General features: G+C 31.4%; 1 protein-coding gene across 8 annotated transcripts in view; it reads left to right on the forward strand.

The window, feature by feature from the left end:
* LOC129751152 (TLD domain-containing protein 2) overlaps window positions 1-21,737 on the forward strand; it is a 637,530-nt gene that overhangs the window by 350,497 nt on the left and 265,296 nt on the right. The gene's annotated exons all lie outside the window — the stretch shown is intronic.

A 21,737-nucleotide genomic window follows, 5' to 3' on the forward strand; every position in this document is an offset into this window, starting at 1 on the left:
GATTGGGAACAACTTTTTTCTTTCTTTGGGATTTCTTGTTGATGTTGCTCGGTGATGTTTTGAAGAAAACATTTGCTATATTTTAACGGTCCTATCTACTATCTTAACGGTCCTATCTAAATCGATCAACACAATTTCAGCGAGAATACAACAATTTAAAGCCGATTTCAACATAAAAAAAAAGTTATAAGATATTTTCCACAACTCAAACCTATTTAGGGTGAGCTTGCGGGTTGGCCGGCTTTATCCGGTCTTGCACAGATATTTATTTGATACAAATTTTGTAAAAGTCGGGATTTCATTGAAATAAGCCCGGATTTTGACCGTATTTTGACCGCATTTTTATTTCTTCACTAGCTGACCCGGTAAACTTCGTTTTACCACTGGCCACACTGACATGACACTTAGAACAAAAATTCAACCATTTTCTGTCAAATTTTTGGTTGTCACATTTTGCAGGTTCGCAATACCGACGGCAAGTGGCGAGACTGAAAAATTTGACAAAAAATGCCCTGTAGGAAAAATGGTCCTGTTTAGCCCGATTTTATCGTAGAAATTGCGTGTCTTATTTTTAAAGTTGGGTGGCATTTCCTAACTGGGATAGCCTTTCTTCAAATCGATCGATGCGCACTCTGGAATCGACATTGCGTACTGTTGGAAAAATTATCCAGAAAATGAATCCGAGTGACCAGTCAGTATGGTCAGTGGTTTTATCTTCTTAAGTATATATCGTAATAAATATATAATTTCATCTACACGTCCTTAACTGCATCGTGCTCGCGAATAGATTCTTATGGGAATCGTAACAAAAAAAAGTTGAATTTGTATTGGGACCACCTTCCATAAAAAGTGAGATCCTTGAAACTATTATACAAACCATCTCTGACCCAAAAAACCCTCGGATACCAAATTTCACTTCATTCCGACCGACCATTCATACGTGATGTTGTTACAAAGAAAATGCCTCCATTTTTATATTTAAGATTTGCAAAATTAATTCAAAGAAATTATGATATTGTCTTTTCTGATTTTTGATACAAAAATCCATTTTTAAAGGAGTTTTGTAAAAATATTCATGAATGATTTTTTTTTGACGATTTAAAATTTGCTGAAGTGTACGATGAAAAAAAGAGTTTCAAGTGTTTTTTTTTGATTGATGCTGAATTTACGGATAATGCTTGGATTTGGTATTAAAAATTCCGATAGCAAATGCCCGGATTTTGCCAGGTTTTCAGTTAAAATATTCTAAACTTTTTCTGCCAAAAGATGCGTTTGGGAAAATTCTGGCAACCTTAACCATTTAATGCATGACTTTTTTATTTAAATGAGAATAGCAGTTATTAATTCAGTAAAATAATATCATTTTAATTCGAATAACACAACTTAACAGGTTTGAAGTCGTTTTTATGAATATTTTTAAAATTTTTAATTCATTTCAATAAAATTTTGCAAATTTTATCCAAAACCTTGTTAATTGGATGCAGGAAGGTGTTTCTGATTGATTGAAAATAAAAAAAAATTGCTGAAATTTGCAGATCTGAAAAAATAACAGCTGTTTTCCAAAAACATCTTTTCCCAAAAAATAATTGATTTTAGCAACTTTTGAACATACTTTGTTCGATATCTCGCACATACATTAGAATATCGTAATAAAAATTACATAGAAATTTTTTTTTAATCTCTAGAATATTTTTTGTCAAAACATCACTTAAAAATATCCACGCGTTTTAGAGATATTTGGATTTTGATGAGTTTTGTTTTATAACAACACTATGCATTAAAAAGTTAACCTAGAAACTACTTTACAAATGGAACTTTAACCCTGCACTGCATGAACTATAAATGGAAATAATTTTAATGACCTCTAATTAAGCTATTTGTGGCGAAAAAAAAAATGTTTCCAATAGATTTAATTATTTAAATAGAATTAGAGATGAGATATATATTCGATTTCGGAGAAATTTGACTTGTAGTTTATTGTCGTTCCCATTGCCACAAATATTGACCGGTTTTAATGACATTAGATTCAATGTATAGGTAATTTATTCTAGTTTCTCAATATTTAAAAAATATGTAAATTTGTTACACTTAGTTGTCTGTAATGAAAATAAATACTAAAGAATAATGTTATTATTAACTTAACTTTTATTTTTCTGACAGCTTTTCATTATTTAAGCGCTTCTCTGATTTTTGGAATTGTCAAGAATACATCTATCCGACGATGTGCAAATATTTAGGGGACCGATGAACATTTTGACCTCCATCTCGGTTTTTCCGGTAGAGAAAAATCTTACTTTAAAAAGGACATCCAATTTTTCCTTTGCTTTGCTGTGTCTAATTTCTCAATTAACCGATTTTTTTAACTCAATTTTTTTTTTCGTTAGTTTGATTATCATTTTCATAGAACATACTTGGTCTTTGAAAAATCACGGTTCTTCAGTATTTTGAAATGAAGATGCTTTGAATCTACGCTTCGGGTCATATTGATACGATCAGCTTTGAAGGGCACTTAAACAATAATCATGAAATTTTTAAATACAGTACAATTTAAAATTGATAAAACATAGATTTGAAATTGAGCAACTAATATAAGAATGATCGACAAGCCTCGAATTAAGAAAAAAGTTTTTTTTTTCTGTATATTTTGTTTGTACAATGCTCAAGCAAAATACCTTGAGTCAAACAATTTAATTGGGAATTTCATCCGTAAACTACCAAATTTACTCCACAATAATCCTATACGTACAGTATTGGACAATTCAAGTGCAACTTTTTTAACAACTTCATTTAATTAACGATATACACAATTAAAAAAAAAATTTAAATAAAACAAGGATTGATGAGTTTGGAGAAAATGTTATAAACTAATCTCATCAAAACGGTGTTTGATTTGGTCAACCATGTCGATTCTAGGGTCAAATTGCATTCAGAAGCCATTTTTCACCTTGACAAACAGCTGCAACCTATCAGTTATTAATTTAAAAAATCATGATGAAACTTCATTTTTCGTGAATGTTTTGTTATGGATTAAAATCATTCATTTGTAAGACATGAATGATCATTGAAGCCTTGTGGAAACTTTTTAAAAGTTTTTTCGGTCTGATTTTTCAAATGATCTTGTGTTAGCTCTATTTAGCAGTTCATTCATCTGTAAACTGGTGACAGTTACATTGTCAAATACTGTATAAGTATGGATCATAGGATTGCAAGATTCTTAGGTTATATTTCTCCTTTTTTGCAAATGTATTTGTAGACCAACCTTTTGGTTGTTATTATATATTATTAAATATTTATTATTATTGAAATTCCGCAGAAATTATGCAAAAATTTAAAAATATTAGTTTTTTTGACAAAACTTCTTATTGAACAATTCTTAGCAAAAAATATAGCAATGTAAACCAAAGTTTTTTCTATTTAAAAATTGTTTTTGCGGATGGAAAAAAAATTTAGATTTATTTATCATTGGAGTAAAAAAAAACTTTGTTAAATATTCCTTATAAGTAAAAATCGTAAACGTGCGGGAGTCGGCACTCGTGTACACGATTTTATTAGTCCTTGCTTATAACTAAAACATTTTTAATTTTTGTTGAATTTAATAAAAAATAAGCATTCATTACTAGTTGTAACAATTCGTATTTTACGCATATTTTACAACTTCATTTAAAAAAAAAAGATTTACGAAATTTTAAGATTTTGCGGAAAAACTTCTGGATTTCCAAAGAAAAACTGTCGCGTAGTCAGATTGAAATCTTTCGAACATTGATTTGACCAATTGTCACAAAAGTTATTTCAAAGAATGCAAGACCTCTCATCACAATTTTGTTCAAAATTCCATACATATCGTTCGAAAATTCATAACTATTTTTGAAACTACTTTTTCACGGCTTTGACGATTGAGGTTGTGTGCATTGATATACACGGAAAGTTAAATAAAAATTGACCGAGAAAAAAAATGATTTTGTTCCACCCCTCTTTCACGCTAAATTTTATCTGTTTTTCATTCACCTAGGTAAATTCTAACTTTTTGATTTTCACTCTGACAAAAAGCTAGATTCTATTTTTTCTTCGTCATCTAGCAAAATGGTAAATTGTACCGTTTTCTTATTCACCGTGCAAAAAGGTAAACGTTTGTTCCAGTTGGTTTTATCTATCTATGGAATAGATCATCCTAACCGATGCAGCTTTCTTCCCAACTTTCTCGTCACGATTAAACCAGATGATCTCTCCTTTGCTCCTTCTGATATTGGTAGACAAATTGGCAAATGTGTATAACCTCGAAAGATGCTGGTTTGAAAAAGGTACTTTTCTGGATTTACCTTTTTCTATTCAGCTCAATTCATGTAAACTTCATCTCACTACGAATAGAATGTACCTTTTTTGTGTTTACCTTTTTTCTAGGTGAATAGTACCTTTTTACTCAGCTCTATTTAGGTATCTACATTTCACCTCGCTACGAGGTTTAAAATACCTGACAATAATTTATCATTTTTCTACCTCGCTTTACCTCGCTATGAAGTGAGTTTCACCTCGAAGAGGTAGAAGTTACCTTTTTGGATTTTCCGAGCGTTCACCTTGCTATCTCGGTAAATTTTACCCATTTATTATTTTCAGTGTATCTTTTCCTTTGCCTCTCTTGCACGGAAAATAAAAAAAGCGGTGAATTTACCGAGATACGAGGTGATTTTTTCCACCCCTCTTTCGAGGTGAATTTTACCTTTTTTTTTTATTTTACCTAGCAAGATGGTAAATTTGACCTTGAATTGTTCTTTTTTTCCAACCTCAATTCAGGTAAATTTTACCTCGCTGTGAGGCGAGTTTCACGTCGAAGAAATTTTGGCATTTTGAAAATTTTATCGTGCAAAAATGTTTTCAAGATCTCTGGGTGTTGTATTTTTTTACAGCACTGTCTCTATTTCAGCCGTATGTGACAGAAATATTGCTATTTTTGCATCCCAGCATGCGAAACTACAACACGTGTTGTTAAAAAACTTCAAGGCCACAGATCTTAAAAATGTTATTGAATGGCAGAATTTTCAAAATGTGCAGAAAGTAACAAAATTTCTACCCCTTTTTTACAACACCAGTGAATTTGCTCTAAGAAACTTGCCATTTTAGTAGATAATTCGTAAATTTTACTGGAAATTTTCTACTTTGAAAACATGTTATTCTAGAAGGTGCTGGCTTTTCAGTTGCATTTTCGAGTAATTTAAAAAAATGTTTTTCGAGGTTCGAAAAAATGGTGGATTCTCTCTACACAAATTTGCAAAACTGTCTTCGATGAAAATGTTCAAGTCAGTGCAGTTTAAGCTTCTTATTTCAATAAAGTAATCAAAACACAAATTTTCATACAAACCTTCAATCTTTTATTGGCATTTTAGTAAACCGAGTTCACAATCAATAATTGATGTTAATTGTTCTACATAAGAATTGCATATGGTAAACCGGTTGGATAAAAATCATGACAATCAGTAGAACACTCAATAACTAGATTCCAGCTAGACCTTTTTAAAGCTGAAGTTTCATCATTTTTGCACGGTTCAGCTTCAGTGTGAAATTGCAGTCTTCATAACATAGTGAAATAAAGGCGTGTTTTTCTTTGAAATTTCTGCCATTCTCATTTAAGTTTTTGATAGAATCGTGTTTGTGACGTCACATTAAAAATCTAATTTGGCTCTCCACACTACCTTATTTAAATATTCGTTTAATATTAATGATTGAATATTTATTCGATGTTTTTTGCCCATAGTACTAAGTTATTCTACTGCTGTCCGTCAGAATGGCTGTATAGGTACACCAGGATCAGAATTTTGGGATCGAGAATTGCTCCTTGACCTGTAAAGAAGACCCATGCCAATTTTCAACTCTTTTGGTCAACACTAAGGAGAGTTTAACCAAAGTTCAAATTTGTATGACATTTTGGCACCTTTTATTTGAACAGAACAAAAAAAATCACTTCTCATTTAGGTATATATACATGAACAACTCAACAACCATTGTTGATTGAGTTCCGATGTTATTTGAAACAAATCTGTTGAAAACCGTAAGATCATTCGAGCTTAGACAAAAAAGTTAACAAGTTTGATGACTTTTTGAAAATCGTAAAAAAAGAATGGAGGGTTCAGGTCCGTAAGACGGTTGGGTCATTCTTAAAATTTCAGGATTTGTATTGTAGGCCTCAGCAGTCAATTTAACAAATTCCGGAAGAGATTTTTGAAGTTTTCAATTGTGAGTATAAAAACACTGATCTTCTTTAATATTTAGGTTTTTAAACATCGTATAAAATATCTTAAATCAATTTCGAAATGATCAAAACTTCAATTTGAACTGAATATCAAAACAAATCAAAAATATTCGTTTGGAATATGTTTTTTTTTAAATAGTAACGGTTAAACCAAATATATGTTATAAAAAGTAGGTAGGTCTTCAAAACGATTTGATCGATCATTTGTTGCTACAACGTAGATCATGAGATCATGATATAGATCAAAAGCTTCACAGTGTTCTGATTATGGGGGAAACATTCTGGTGATAGGTTTGTAAAAAAAGTTATTTACTAAAATCTGAAACTATTCTTAATGGGATAATAGACACAAAAACACACCTTTTTAAACAAATTCGTCTAGAAACATAACGCCGTTTAGGACCCGCTGAAAAATTACTTAGTAAAATGTATAATTTGCAACTCACTACAGCTCAGAAAACCGGCTGGATACCTCGTCGATCAAGGTCCCGTGACACCTTCTATCGTACCTATTAGAACCTCTACGTATGCACCTTTTGCTCATACGATCTACTAGAGCTTGAGGAAAAAAGTAAAGGGTACTCATTCGAGACAGTTAACATGATCGAATGCACTGAACATTCTGTTCCAGTTGCAATTTAGGCCGCCCGTTAGAGGTCTTTGTAAATATTTGTCGATGGGATCAGCGATCTTTTAACTAAGTGAATGTTAAACCAATTGATTACTTTGTATCGAGCAATTTGGATTGAATTTGGTGTGAAACTCAAAATTTGTTGTTTAGAAAAACCCTCAATCTATATTTTTTTTCTAGAGTTCTTCTGAATGTTGTTTTCATTTAGTTTTACAGTCAATCGAAAAAGTCATTGCTACCTTACTTAAGACAAGCTTCCAAGTGCCCACAAACACAAAACTTGCTGCACTTTACCATGGACTTGTCACATTCTTATCAATTTAACGAGGCGAAACTCATTTCCCTACAAGCTACCTGATGTTTTTGATTCGTACCAGCTACCTACATAGCATCTCGATGGTATGCACAGATAAAAGGTCATTCAGTTGCGGTTGCAAATGTTGCAATTGCATTCATATGTACAGAGTACAGGCAGATATGAATTGGAATCTGCACCCGAGAGAATGAAAGAACGTACTAGGAGAGGCGTGTTTCCAGTAACACGTCCGATAAAGGCTCCTTTATTAATTAGTTTATTTCGAAATAAATTGATCCATTCGGAACGACATGGGTATGCAAAGTTAACTGACTCGCCGTCGTGGGTAGGGTGACTATCGTTGGATTTTTAACACTAAAAACAAAAAAAAAAACCTAGATTTCAATACAAAAGATCGTGTTTGAAAGATATTTTTGATTAACTACTTATGTGGGTTCAGCCCAATTTGGGTTGGTTTTTCCGATATTTGATTCGCATTGGTTTTTGTTTACGGACTATTATAAATTACAACAGGATTACTATGGATTCTCAGTTTAAACAATTCTTTTTTTTTTAAATTAAAGACGATTCTAAAACATGTCAAAAGCAGGTCCTCGATATTTCCGGTATATCCCAAACCACTTCTGAGTGGCCAACTGACCCAGAAGTCGTATTTCGATAGAATCATGAACCAGAATGGCTTCATGAAGACCTTACGGAGGTTCCCGAACAACAGCATAACAGATTTCTTTTTTTAACGTCACAATCAGAGTTGCCAACATTTTTTTCCAAAAATCAGGGAACTGGCGAAATAAAAATCAGGCAAAATCAGGCTACAATAAATTAACGGAAATTTTGCTAAAAGTGATGATCTTTTTTTCGGTCATCGATCCTCATTTTCTCTCTAACATGTGTTGTGAGCCAACTTTGTTCAATTATTGTACTGAATCAAAGCATCGAAGCAATCGAAAGATTCCCTTAATTTCCCTTTTTTAAATAAAAATTCAAGGGAATCTTTCAATTGCTTTGATTCAGCCACATTTCCACTTTTTCACTTCAGTAATGGTGACTAATCCAGTTTCTTACTACCCATTTTTCATCACATTCACAAATATCAGGCAAAATCAGGCATATTTTCAAAAATCAAGCAAATTCAATGGCTTATCAGGTTGTCAGGCAGAGCCTCGAAAAATCAGGCAATACCTGAAAAATCAGGCACATTGGCATCTCTGGTCACAATCCTGTTTTGAAGGAATCCAAGTCTCCAATAGTCCTTAATCCTGTCCCTTGAGTTAAAGTTCAGAGAAGACGGGTAAAAACTTCCATAACCTTCCAAAGCTGTTCGGTTCAATATGTCCGAAAGCGCACATTCAGATCATCTTAATCTTCATTCCAATATATTGAAGAACTGAGATTTTTGAGAGACCAAGAAATTAAGAATGATAAATTACAGAATAATGTTTCAGCAGTTTAGGTTTGCTTTTACTTTTTTTTATACTTTATATAAAATCAATGGAAAGCTTACTGCAAAATCAGATTCAGACATCTATTTAATCACTTTTCTCAATTGTTTTGTATCCTCGATTTTTTCTTTTAATTTTTCATATTAAGAACTTTAGTGCAACTGGATATTATAAATTACATAAAAAGGAAAAGATTAAAATTTAAACATTAAAGCAGTGATTAAAGTATTGGACATAACTAAGTTTGTGCTCATAATATGTGGAAGCAGACAACCTTGGCAAAGTTTGGCTTAAGATATCAGAAACTCGTAAGGGTATACCCAAAAATTTAACCATTTTCAAACCACATCTGAATTTGCTTCCTGAAAATTTAATTGGATGACAACATTTCATCCACAACCACAGTTGAATAAAAGAACAAATAAATTAAAAATAAACACAAATTAATACAAGAGGAATCATCAACAGGTTTTTCTATTTTAAAGAGCAACATGTTTACATAATTTATTCAAAAAATTTCCCTTCGGCTCTGATTCCTCAAAAAAAAAACATTTAATTTGGAGAAAAAATCGACTACGGATACATAAATGATAGAACATAATTGTATAAGATTGTTGTTTACAAACTTAACAGAAACAGGTTTCAAATCAATAGACAATAGTTGAAATTCTTATAAAAGATACACAAGGAAAACAGTACGCAGATCAAGGTTAAAATTGAAAAAATAAACCTTCAGAGCAAAACCAGTCAGCTTAACGACTTAACAAATTAACTTTCCATCTCTTTAAAATAAGACATTTAAAAGAGACTACTTTTCTTTCCGTCTCATTCCGTCCGTATCAACCATAAAAATGTATGAATCGGTTAGGCATTGTTAGGCTTAGCCAAATCATTGTCTTTGCCATTTTCCGAAATTTTCAAGCACTTTAAAATAATTCTTACTAAAATCACTTTAAAAGCCTTAAAAAATCTTGGAAGCATTTCCTAAGTTCCATTGCAATAATTTTGAGTACAGGAGAATGTTTTTCGAAGACGAAAAAAAAACTAAGTGATAAAACTTGCAAATACTTTTGTTCAGTTCTTGATTTCTCTTATATCCCTGTACAAAATGTATGAAAACACATAACCCAAAAGGTGTTCACCTTTTTTTCGCTTATGCTTGTCTTCTGAAAAGATGTTCCAAGGCTTGAAATCCAATTTGTTCCAATTTGTTTGAAATTAGGATTATTTTCTACTATTCCTCTTCCCTCCTCGGGATGTTAATACTTCAAGTGACAAAAGAAGTATTTGAAATGTGTAACGGCCTATTTTTTTTTTTACTGGGAACACTTTTTTACATGTGTTCTTAATTTTCTTAATATAGCATGTAGGGTAACGGACTTATTTTGGACTAGACCAACCAATTTTGGACCACCTTGACCTCTCTTATAAAAAAAATAATCATGAAATTTTTTGGCAAATATTGTTGAAGCCCAGGCACTTAATGTAATGCACTTTTTTTTCATTATTAGTTGCTTTATAAGAGAGCTAGACAAGGTGGTCCAAAATAGGATTGGAATTTTCGATTTTTGAACAGACGACCAAACGTAAAATTGGGAACAGATAATGCAGAACTTGCTTAGCTGATAAACTGTCAAAATCATAAAGTCTTACTTAAAGTGAAGCTGAAAATGTTCATTCGATTAAAAAAAAATAATGACAAAGTATAACAAAGTAAGCCACTATCTTGTCTAATACTAAAAAATAATGTTTGTCATTCAACAAAAGTATGCTCTGGAAAATCTAAGACGATGCGCCAACTTTAAAAATTGGAAGGACATTTTTTAAATAAAGAAAAAGATTGCTTTCTATTGAATTTTTAAATCTGTGAAAAAAACATTTGAATTTAATTTTTCTAGTTTTGGAAATGCATTTTGATTTTGTTCGTAAGCAGAAATTTACAAATAAGAAAGCAATTTTTTTTTAGAAAAGCTTTATTATTAGCCCAGAAAAGTTTTTATCCCACATTTTTCAGCTTTGAATTAAACTTCCACTCAAATTCCTTATGTAAATTTAATTATGTCAAAAGCATTTGCACTGTATCTGGATAACTTCGGTAACAGATTGGCCAGATTTTTTTTAATTGAAAAAATTAACTCATCACCATTTTTTAAACATGAAATTTGAAAAAGAAATTCACCGTCTTAGTCGGTTCAGGTTTTACAGATTGAATGAACGTGGACGTGGACAATTTAAGATTAAAATCTATTACCCAGTACCGAAATGGGAACCGAATCCCCGAAGAATCGAAGTTTAGTTTCAAACTATGTTTGAGGACTCTCCTGATATTTAGGAATAGGAAGGATTAATATGAGCTCAGATTGAATTTATTTTGCCTCTGATTCCGTGTCTTTATTATTTGCTTCCTCCAATTCTATGAGTTATCTTATTTTTATAATTTTATGTCAAGATAACTAAGACAATGGTGGAAACCCGATCATTTTATCGACAATTGTTGTGTCTGTTTTAACGTGATTTTGAATTGATACTCTTTGGAGGTACCAGGGCCGCATTAGGCCATCGAGTGGTACGTAACAATTTTTCTCAAAGGGATCCTACGAATGTTTTCTTTTAATACGCCAATTAGTCTAAAATGAAAACTTTTATGAGCGCTGTTAATTTCGAATTCTATAAGTAATTTATTAAATAACTCTATCAGCAACTAAAATTCAAGGAAAAAAAATCAAAGAGAGATATTTAAATATTTTTATTCCATCGTTGATAGCTTGGTATGTTTTCCCCCCATATTAATGGGAAGTGACATTAGGATTTCAGTATTGGAATCCAAATTTCACAAAATAACCCGAAGAAGTAAATTCAAATTGTATGGAGATACGGGTATAAGAGTTCAAGAGTTAAATTCTAACCCTGAAATCAGATTTCATTCAGAACCACAATTCAGTGTCTAAAATTAAAATAATATATTTAAATTATTATTTGAGAAACAAATTTTAAATGCAATTCATATACAAACTTGAGAAACAAGTTACATTCAGAGCCAAAGAAGGAATTTTTAAATTTTAAATTCTAAATATTAATTGTATTTCACATTTTTAATATTTCAACACATTACCTAAGAGCGATTTTTTTTGTATTTATGAGTATGAACATAATATGAAGTATAAAAAAGGAAAAAAAGAAAAAAAACTAAAATTGTTATTTCAAATGTGACAAAAATTAAATTTAAAATCATAAAATACAAATGAAGATTGGGTGTTCAAAAAACATAATCGGTAATCATTGAAAATCAAAGAAGTTAAGAAGTTTCAACAACGATCTCCAATTCCCAAATTTTAGAAAACAATAAAACTTTAAAAAAACAACACAAGTTTTGAAAATATCCATAAATTGAATTTCTATTTGTATTGAAAATAATTTGAGAACAATCAATTGGAAATGATATGGTGAATTCAGAATATTTACGTCAGTAAGAAAAAAAAATTAAAATAACAGTACATCAAAATCAATAGTAGAAAACTTCAGTTGGAGAAGTTTTAATTTGAATTTCTAGTCTAAGATAGAAATAAGAATAAAAATTCAATAAATAATCTCAGTATGGCCGATTGGACAAATTTAAGCAACTAAAGAATATTTTAAAATGATTTTTGCGATTCCAATAATGTTCAAAAAGCTTACTTTATTTTGCATAATTCAAACTCATACTTATGGTTATAAAGTGAACATTCAATTTACATGGATTTTCAATGTTTTTTTCCAAGTTCTTCATGTTTGTTTTAAATTTCAATAATTCCCGATTTTTTTCTCTGAAATAGTCCAGATAAAATTCAGGATTTTTTTTCAGGATGAACATGAATTATACATTCCTCACAAAAGTAACGTTTAAATTTAAATTTAAAGCAATAGACCTTCTAATTGAGCAAGACTTTGGGAGATGTTTTCATGTTGTTCATGTTCGAAGATGTTCTATTCTGTGCTGCAAGTTTTCATACAAAAATTGATAATAAGGAACTGTAATTTGTTTAAATCTTGACAAAGCTAATAAAAATTTATTCCAGCGCCATAGAAGCCTCGATTTTTTTTCATTTTGAGAAAATATTTCATGTTCAAAACATAATGCTTCATTCACTAGGAATTCCTAAAAATATTTTTATTCAATAAAGAAGAGAACGTAATGTTTTATTTATTGTGGGTGGATATTCAAGATTTTTCAGATTTTTCCGGGCATACACGGTTTTACAAAATAAAGTGAACAAGTAAAGCAAACTACGGTCTGGCTGATTGCCTTAGTATTCTAAAAACAAGTCCGTATTTGCTGGATTCATACACAGGAAAAAGAAAACTCAAGTTGGACAAAAATTTTTGGGCTAGCTTTATCTAAATTGGTTTTTATTTGGAAGTATGGAAAAAGATTATAACGATGCTGACTTGTTTCGATAAAAATAATGAAATTTGTAGTATTATTCCTCACTTCATTCTTGATTTTTTTTTCCCAAAATTGACTTGATACTGCTTAGATTTTTCCGAATTTTGTTTTTTTTTTTAATTTGAAAACATAAGCTCTGATTTTAACAAGCCTTGGAAAACTTCATAAATTCTGCAAAAATTCTGCGGAAAAATACTGCAATTCTCGCTCTAGGGGGACGCTTTAAATTATTTTCGAATGAAACTATTCGTGATATTATTTCAAGGGGCCCCGCCTCAGCTGTTATATTTTACGTTTTAATTCCGATTTTCTAGTTACTATTTTCTGTCCTAGCTTTCTAGTACTTGGTATAATTGTTGTTATTTTTTTTACGCGGAGGTCCCCTTAGCAAGGTTGCCGAAAATAATTCTGTGTTTTTGCGAAAAAAAATCTGAATTTCTGTGATTTTAACCAGAATTCTGTGATGGGAACAGGATAATTTTTTCCGAAAAGTCAAGAAGAAATGATTTTTTTTTACATTTCAGTTAAAAATAATCAATTGATATTACCAATCTTAGCATGTTTTTCCAAAACAATGTGAAATCTGTGAATATTTCCAAAATTTGCTCGAAATTCTGTGAAATTATAGATTATTCTGTGGTTTCGCCAACCTCAAAAGTTGGGATCCCGAAAGCAACTGCCCCGATTTTGGGTAATGTTGAATTTCGAAAACCGACCATATACATCTTAAAGATTGGCTCTTAAAACTCTTAAAACGTCAAGATCTGGTGTTATCTTGAAAGAAAAAAATGAGCCAAAAATCGACTTTCTTGGATTTAGTCGGTTTTCCGAAAAACGGTTAAGTCCCAGAGAGTCGATTTTCGGCCCAAAATTCTAAACACTCGTAGGTATAGTCTCTATGCGTGTGATTTTTTTTGTGAGATTGTCCTTTTGGTAACCCTACCCGACCATCTGGTTCGAGCTGGTTGGCCTGGGCATATGAGGAACCAATCCGTTGCTGACTGTTATGATGCCAGTTTGCCACTTCACGAGAAGCCAACTGCAATACAGTGCAGTGTCGCGGGATTCGCAGGAAAACGGAGAAATAAAAAGCACCACAAATGGCATGATTCGATTGAAATTTAATGCATATTTTTATACTCGGTTTGGTCATTTGTTATCGCTCGAACGCGAATCGTAGCACAGTAGGAGGTTCTTTGCCTCCAGGCAGGTTGAACCCAGACACAGACTTTGGATTCTTGAGAATCCACTATTGGCACTGTTGGGTGTTGACCGCGTATCAATTCTGACGAAAACCTGGGGCGTAATTGGTGAAGTTACTGTGAGTTAACGACTTTTTTCGGATTCTTCCAATTAAAAATCTTCATTCCAAAAGGTTGACATTCAAATCCAACAAACGGTATAATTTTAAGGTCAGGATAATGACAGCAAAACCGGAAAATTTCCATAAGCCATTTTGATTATCTCACATGCATTCGTCGGAGGGGCAGCCCGAAAAAATCCTACCGGTCATCCGCCGCGTGTGTGTCTTGATTTGGTTGGGGCGCACAAATGATGAAACAAATTGAGGAAAAAAAAACAAACAGCTTATAAAATGCTTTTAAACTCAAACCGGATAGGTTTGTCTCTCATAAGATGCGAAAAAAGGCAAAACCGGAAAAGCAAGCAAGCCCCCCCCCCTTTTTTGAAATGCTAATGAAATGCCATTGTAGAGTAGTTTACAGTTAATATATGAATACTAATCATTCGGACGATTTAGAGATCGCATTCTGACGGACTGGACTGGTTTTTGATCGTTTTGGCAACTTGTTTGGGACGAATTCGATTAATTCTAGATCTGCTTGCGCAGATTTCTTCTCCCAACTAAGAGGTTCGAAATTTAATTTGACATCCTTAAACGTTGATTAATCTAACTAGGGCTGATCTCATCTGAGACCGATCAAATTGTTTACATCCATATCCTGTGTTGATCGACATCGTAATTTTTCAAAAGTTGATTTACATTTAATCACCGTGTTTTGACGTTGGCTCTATCTATACCTGTAGTAGATCTCTAGAAAGATGGAGGCTGGCCAGAACAGACTTGCTACGCAAAAATCGATTTGTCTTCCCGCCGGTTGAGCGCGTGCAAAAGCGAACAGGCTGTGAGTGTGCTATAATTAAGAAGAGGAAAAAATCCTTTGCGAAAACGAGAGTCGTTCACTCTTAGCTAGAGCTTTACAGTTTTTGCAAGCACAAAAGCACGCGACAGCTAACCACAATTCGATTAGCCGAGACCCACCTCGGCTTCTAATGAGTTTATCTTAAATTATTTTTAACGATTTTTTCCCGCTAATTTATGAATCCATTGTTTAGCTGCTGCAAGCAATTTCAACAGGTTTCAAGCTGCAATAAAGACTCTAGAACATTTCGTTCAGGACCTTTTGAAAGAGTACCGCAGCATCGAGTGAATTCCGGTGATTGTTTTAAGCACTAGCTAGCACACGTGCGCTCAAAGCTGAGCTTCAGAGACGCACTTCCCAAGGATAGCAGGTATTCCAATTGAATTTGAAGCTGCGGCTGCAGGGTTGCTGTTTGAGTGTTCTATATGATTTTATGGAGCTTATAATAAACGGGTGTAAAAATTTCGTTTGAATAATTCATCTCTGAAGTTTTCTATAGTACGATGAGGTTGCGGCCATGAATAACGTTAGCCTTCGAATGTGTGTGTGTGTGTTCCAACCAACGACCCCCTGAGCTGGCAGGTATGTTATGCAAAAGAGTCAACAATAATCCATTGGATTAAAATTGTTCAGTTGCGGGTGCTGGTGGTGTTAGCTCTATTGAAATTTCAGAAACCCATTTCAAAATGACAGAGACCTAGCTGCACATTCCGAGGTAACTTTCCTTGTCAATAAGCCCCGCCTAATCATAACCGCATTACCAAATGGGTCATGTAATTATGATTCGACTTTCCATCTCCTATTGTTGACATATCTGGGTTAAAAATTTAACATAATTGCTTAATTACATAAAATTAGTATCCTAATATGTCCAACAAAAGATGGACGCGTATTTAGTTTAAAGATTGATTTATTTATGTTTTTTAAAGTATATTTTATAAATACAAATGAATATTATGGGTGGAAAATGAAAATATAAATTAATACTAAAAATATTTAATTAATGATGAGAAGAGCTGAAAAAGAATGATCGTTAGGTAATAAACTAAAAGAAATTGACGCCATCCAGCTTTACCTATAAACGTTTGATAATACTATGTTATCTGTGACTATTTTTATAATATAATTTTGAATATAGCTGAAATAGAACATAAATTGAAACGAAATAAAAACTACTTTAACTATTTCATGAATTATTAAGAATAAAAGAAAGAATAAGAGACTGTAAAAGTAAAAAACAAAAAAAAAAAACAAATTACAGAATAGTGTTTTTCGAATGAATGGTTCCCACCAGATAAGTATAAAATATCTTAACCCAAGCACATTAGAATAAGAATAAAATTATTAAAACCACATCCATTGAGCCTGACCTTTACGTAAGTGGGTCGGAAAATTTCGGAAATTAATTTTATAGTGCACACCTATCAGAAAATAAATTAATTAATTTAATCAACAAATACTCAGCTTCGACTCAGTTTGATGCGAATTCATTCGGACACATAAGAAACTCATCTAAAGTTCAAAATAGAATATGCATCGAATGTTAATATGAATATGAATATAAAGTATAAAATTATATTTTCCATAGGCAGTTTATCTGAATAATATATAATACCATTGCCTTGAGCTGAAAATGGAAAAATTAAAATCATTTTAAAAAAAAATTCAATCATTTCTCCATCTAGTTTAAGCTGTTATAAGGTATTTTTTTTAAATAATGTTTTAAAATAAGATGATTTTTTTTTAAATAACCAATATTAATACTACTGTGGAAAAAAATTAAAGCATCTAAGTATGAAATTAGTCAATGTCCCACCAATCCCATAACATTTACAGTAAAAAACTATGAATATAAATTATTTAATGTCTTTTGAAATATACAATATGAATAAACCAGTTATGACATTGACATTATGATTAATTTTACAAAGTGTTGTCTCCAGATATCCTGTAACGAATGTTTCATCAATTAATATTTTACATAAAAAGTTATATAGATGAAGAAAATAGTATCGCTAGGTTTACTCAATTAATGTCCAACTCTATTTTTGCCACTTCTGGGGGAGTCACGGAAGTTTGCTGCATGTATAAAATTTTGAGATAACTATCATTTACTTTAACAAAATTAATTATCTATTATTATGATGAATATAATTATAAATCTGGAAGGATTGAAAACAATGTTGGAGAGTGATTCAATTGAATATAATAATATATAGAAATAAATAAATAAATAAATATAATAAAATATGATATTATGATAAAACAATGAAATATTATTTAATGTCAAATATTACAGAACAACAAAATAAGTAAATTTATATAAAAGAATGTGAAATAATAACAACTTGAAAAATAATATAATCCAACTTAATAATACAATAGAACAATAAATATTACAAAATGTCTACTAAATGATACATTGATAAATAAATGAATATAAAAAAAAAGTAACATCATACCATAATGTGTATAAGTGTTATTTAAAAATGGAACATAATTGGTAAAACGGTATTTTTTCATAAAACGCCTGCGATGTCTACTAGATTGAGCTGCAAATGAGTGGATGTAAATTTTGGTTAGTGAACTTAGAAAAAATTATCAATTTAATTTAAAATTATAACTAAGAATTTTCTTTTATTATTAATGAATAAGATTATGGTTTTGTTGAAAATGGTCTCGAGATTAAGCATGCAGCTAAATCTACAGCAATAGTAATGATGATTTGATAAAACTGTATGTAATAAACTATAAAGTAAGTTAAAATTAAGCTGTATATAATATATAGGCTGTGTATAAAAAACTGTAAAATAAGTTAAAATGAATAACAGTAAGAATTATAATAGAAGTCACGCTGAAACAAAAATGATGAACATAAAATAGATACTTGTTGTAACCTGAAAAAAACCAAGATAACAGGGAAAAACAGATACGGTGACCAAAATTATGAAATGATAATTAAAATTTTGTTCAGAACATTTTATCCTTCAATTTCGGTACTAAACAGACACAAATCAAAATAAAATTCTCATCGATAAATTTGTCCCATCATCTACAAATCAGAAAAGTTGATGAAATAATCTATGAACTTCACTATAAATGAATATAACAATATCAGTTGATATCGCATCTTCTTCCTACTTGTTGTTCCTAGCATTTCCAAAACTAGAATTTGACATTTCAAAAATGTTTCGAATAAGCTACTATTGTTCATTTCTCAAAGCAAACATACACATAAAATGTCTTGAAATATTTATAGTAAATCTTGCAAAATAGCCTCCATCCTTTCGGACTCTGTGTAATAGCAAAAGTAAATGACACTTATAATTATATTTGGAGTCTGCCTTATATTGATTTTTAATAATCTTCCATACATAAAAAAATTGAAAAGGGTGAAAATAAAATTTTAAAAAAATAAATAAATTTGTGTAGTGTTTTGGAAAATCTTCAAAAATGTCAAAAATTTAAAATATCTGCATTGAATATTTCTGGCATCCCTGCTTTTAGCAGGTGTCGAAACGATCGACGAATATGTGTCAAATATTAATTTAATCGACCCAAAGCTCAGTGGTCAGCTTATAGCTTGGGCTTTCAATTTTTGAAAGCGTCCGGTTCGAAAGTTTACCGAAAAAAGGAAATGTGCCGTGAAATTGTCACATGGTAGTAAAATTGAAGATGATCCTTGTCAAAGTTGAATTTTAATAAAAGAAGTATACTTATCTTCAAATTATTTTCACTTTGATTTCCACCACCACGCAATCCAGAATGAAATGTATCGATAATCATATCGATGTTTTTAAGATGATAGATGTGTAGAGCTTTTGCGTTTGGCGTTGACATGAGCACCACCTGGTTTTCAATTTAGTAAACTTTATTGAAAAGCTCTCATTTTACACGAAATCGATCAACAAAACAAGATTCACGCATTTACTTTGAACAGACTAACTTCAAATGAATTCAAATTCAAGCACATGCCCTGCCCCAAAAAAACACTTGAAAAACAATCTTTCATCTTTATCCAATCACTGCATTCCTACTCCACATCACGTTACATGTAAAACATGTTAGCACTTTTCGGATACATTTCATCGATTAGATCACGACCCATCACCCACACAACCAGAGAGCAAAATAAAATAGCAATTTCGTGCTGCTGATTTTCTTTCCCCCAGCGAACTAAGAAGAAAACAACCAATAATAAGAAATTTTCACAGCCCAAATTCTATGATTTCTTCTAAAATATGCACTTTTCCACGGCTTTTCACTTATCACAAACGCGAACAATATGTTTTTCGGTGAATTTGTTATAATACACGGAATTAACTTTTCGAAAAACCTTGAAAAAGAAAGAATTCTCGCACCGAGGAACGAACGCGTGAGGTCTCTCTTCCACGCAATATGATAAAATCATGAATAACGTTAGCCTTCGAATGGCCTAAAAAGTTTTTACAACTTCTTAGCAGGATCGTTGAAATATAAAAAAATATAGGTTATCCTGGAAACAATACTATGGATTTTATTTTTCACTCCTATTGAACTAGTCTGAATTTATAAACTGTCCAACATTAAAACTTTTTTTAATCTGTTTTTTAACCATTTTTCGCTCTTGAGTGTCAATATGACACATTGGAAGCTTGACGGCTTGCAATTTCTTTGGACACCCTCAATGAATTCTTGAAATCTTTAATTTTGCTTCATTACTTTTTTATTGGCGCACCCTTGAATCCCAGGAAAAAAAACTCCATAATAAGACCTTGAGAGTCAATTTGACACTCCTCACTTAAAACAGCTATATTTCTCTTGTTTCTCAACCGATTGTACCAAATTCATAGTTTTAGATTTATGATATTTTTGTAAAGTATCGCAGCGCTCATGTAACTATACAACTTACATTGGTATGAAATTATCTTTCTGGTGAATATCAATTTATTGCGGAAATCTTAAGTGAATATACTCAAAATCTAGTGCAAAATTGAATTTATGGGCAAGAAAAACTGAGAACTTGCAAATTGACAAATTCTTTGAAAACCAGCTACTTTTGGAAACCCGTCGAAAATTATTTGTTTTGTTTTTTTTTTTTTGACAATCTAGAAAAAAATGTGCCAAATAACGTCAACGTTTCAATCCCAATTCAATCAAGCAATGAGGGGACATTGATCTGTTTCTATTCTGACGGTTTTAACGAATTTTCTTGATCATAAAGGATACAAAATACCTTCATGATATTAACATGTGCTAATTTATCAATTTAACCTTGATTTTTAACGTTTTATTTTAAAAATATTTATAATCGAAAAAATAACTATGATGCTGCCTACATTTAGTGGCAAAAAAAATTTATATTTGCTAAATAGTTTGAGCTTCGAAATTCAAATGAAATTTTACCTTCACACATTCCTCTAGGCCCTCCCACTATTTCCATTTTCATTTTTTCTTCAAAGTTAACGATTTAATTGGGTTCCTATCAATTTTTTCAATACGGGCTTACTCTTGGAAAATGTCCTTATTTTTTAAATATTTAAAATTTATCATTACATAACTATAAAAATAGCACTATAATTGTTCATATACAAAGAAAAAAGTTGTTCTTTCACATTAAACTACCCGTTTGTTTCTAAATGCTTTTTAGTTTCATCAGGAGAGCTGTTTTTTGCGAGCCTTGGAAAAATAGATATTTTAAACTTTTGAGACTAGATTTTTTACTAACAGAAAAAAAAATTCAAATACAAACCAAACTTCACCTATTTTATACTCAATTAATAGGCTTTGAAATGGAAAAAAACAGTTTTCAAAAATTCAAACTATAGACTGAGGTATTGATGATGATGTAGAAAAGTATATTGTTGGTCAAATTTACCCCGGTGATCAAAGTTTCCTCGTTTTACGGTACCTACTTATGTGCAACGTATAGCTTTTAGCTTCAGCTTTTGGGCACTAAGAGAAATGTTTCCGTAGCTGATCCATAGTTTTTTTTCGAAACATTTTTTTTCGATTTTTTTTTCTAAGCCTATGAATATTTAACGGAAAACTGAAGTGTTATCTGTGAGAAATGTCTTTAATATATTTAAACTATATTATGAGGTTTCCAAAACTATAAGTTTAGTAAACATCGGTTGGAACAAGAGAGATACATTGGTTTTAGTCAGGAGTGTCAAATTTACACTCTAGGGACTGTAACGGGTAAAAATGTCTGGGATGGATGAGGGTTAATTAGTTTACCGGCTTTATCGATGAAAATGATGTCTTTTTTAGTAGAAAAATTTCACGAGTTTGAATTTTTTACAGACCGATAGAATGTTAGAAGAAAAGGAAAGATTGTGAATAGATATCGGGGAGAATTTTATTTAGAAGCATTTACATTACGTACTAAAATTTTCTTCAGCACGGGTCATCTACTATGATAACAAACTGAAAAGGCGATCCATCGATAGATCCGTTCTGAGTTAAAGGGAGCATTTCTGAGTGTTTCTTGATCAATAAACGGTATTTATATAAGAAAGTATGAAAATAAAAGCTAATATT

Source organism: Uranotaenia lowii, chromosome 3 (assembly GCF_029784155.1).
Source record: "Uranotaenia lowii strain MFRU-FL chromosome 3, ASM2978415v1, whole genome shotgun sequence".
NCBI classification, from domain to species: domain Eukaryota; kingdom Metazoa; phylum Arthropoda; class Insecta; order Diptera; family Culicidae; genus Uranotaenia; species Uranotaenia lowii.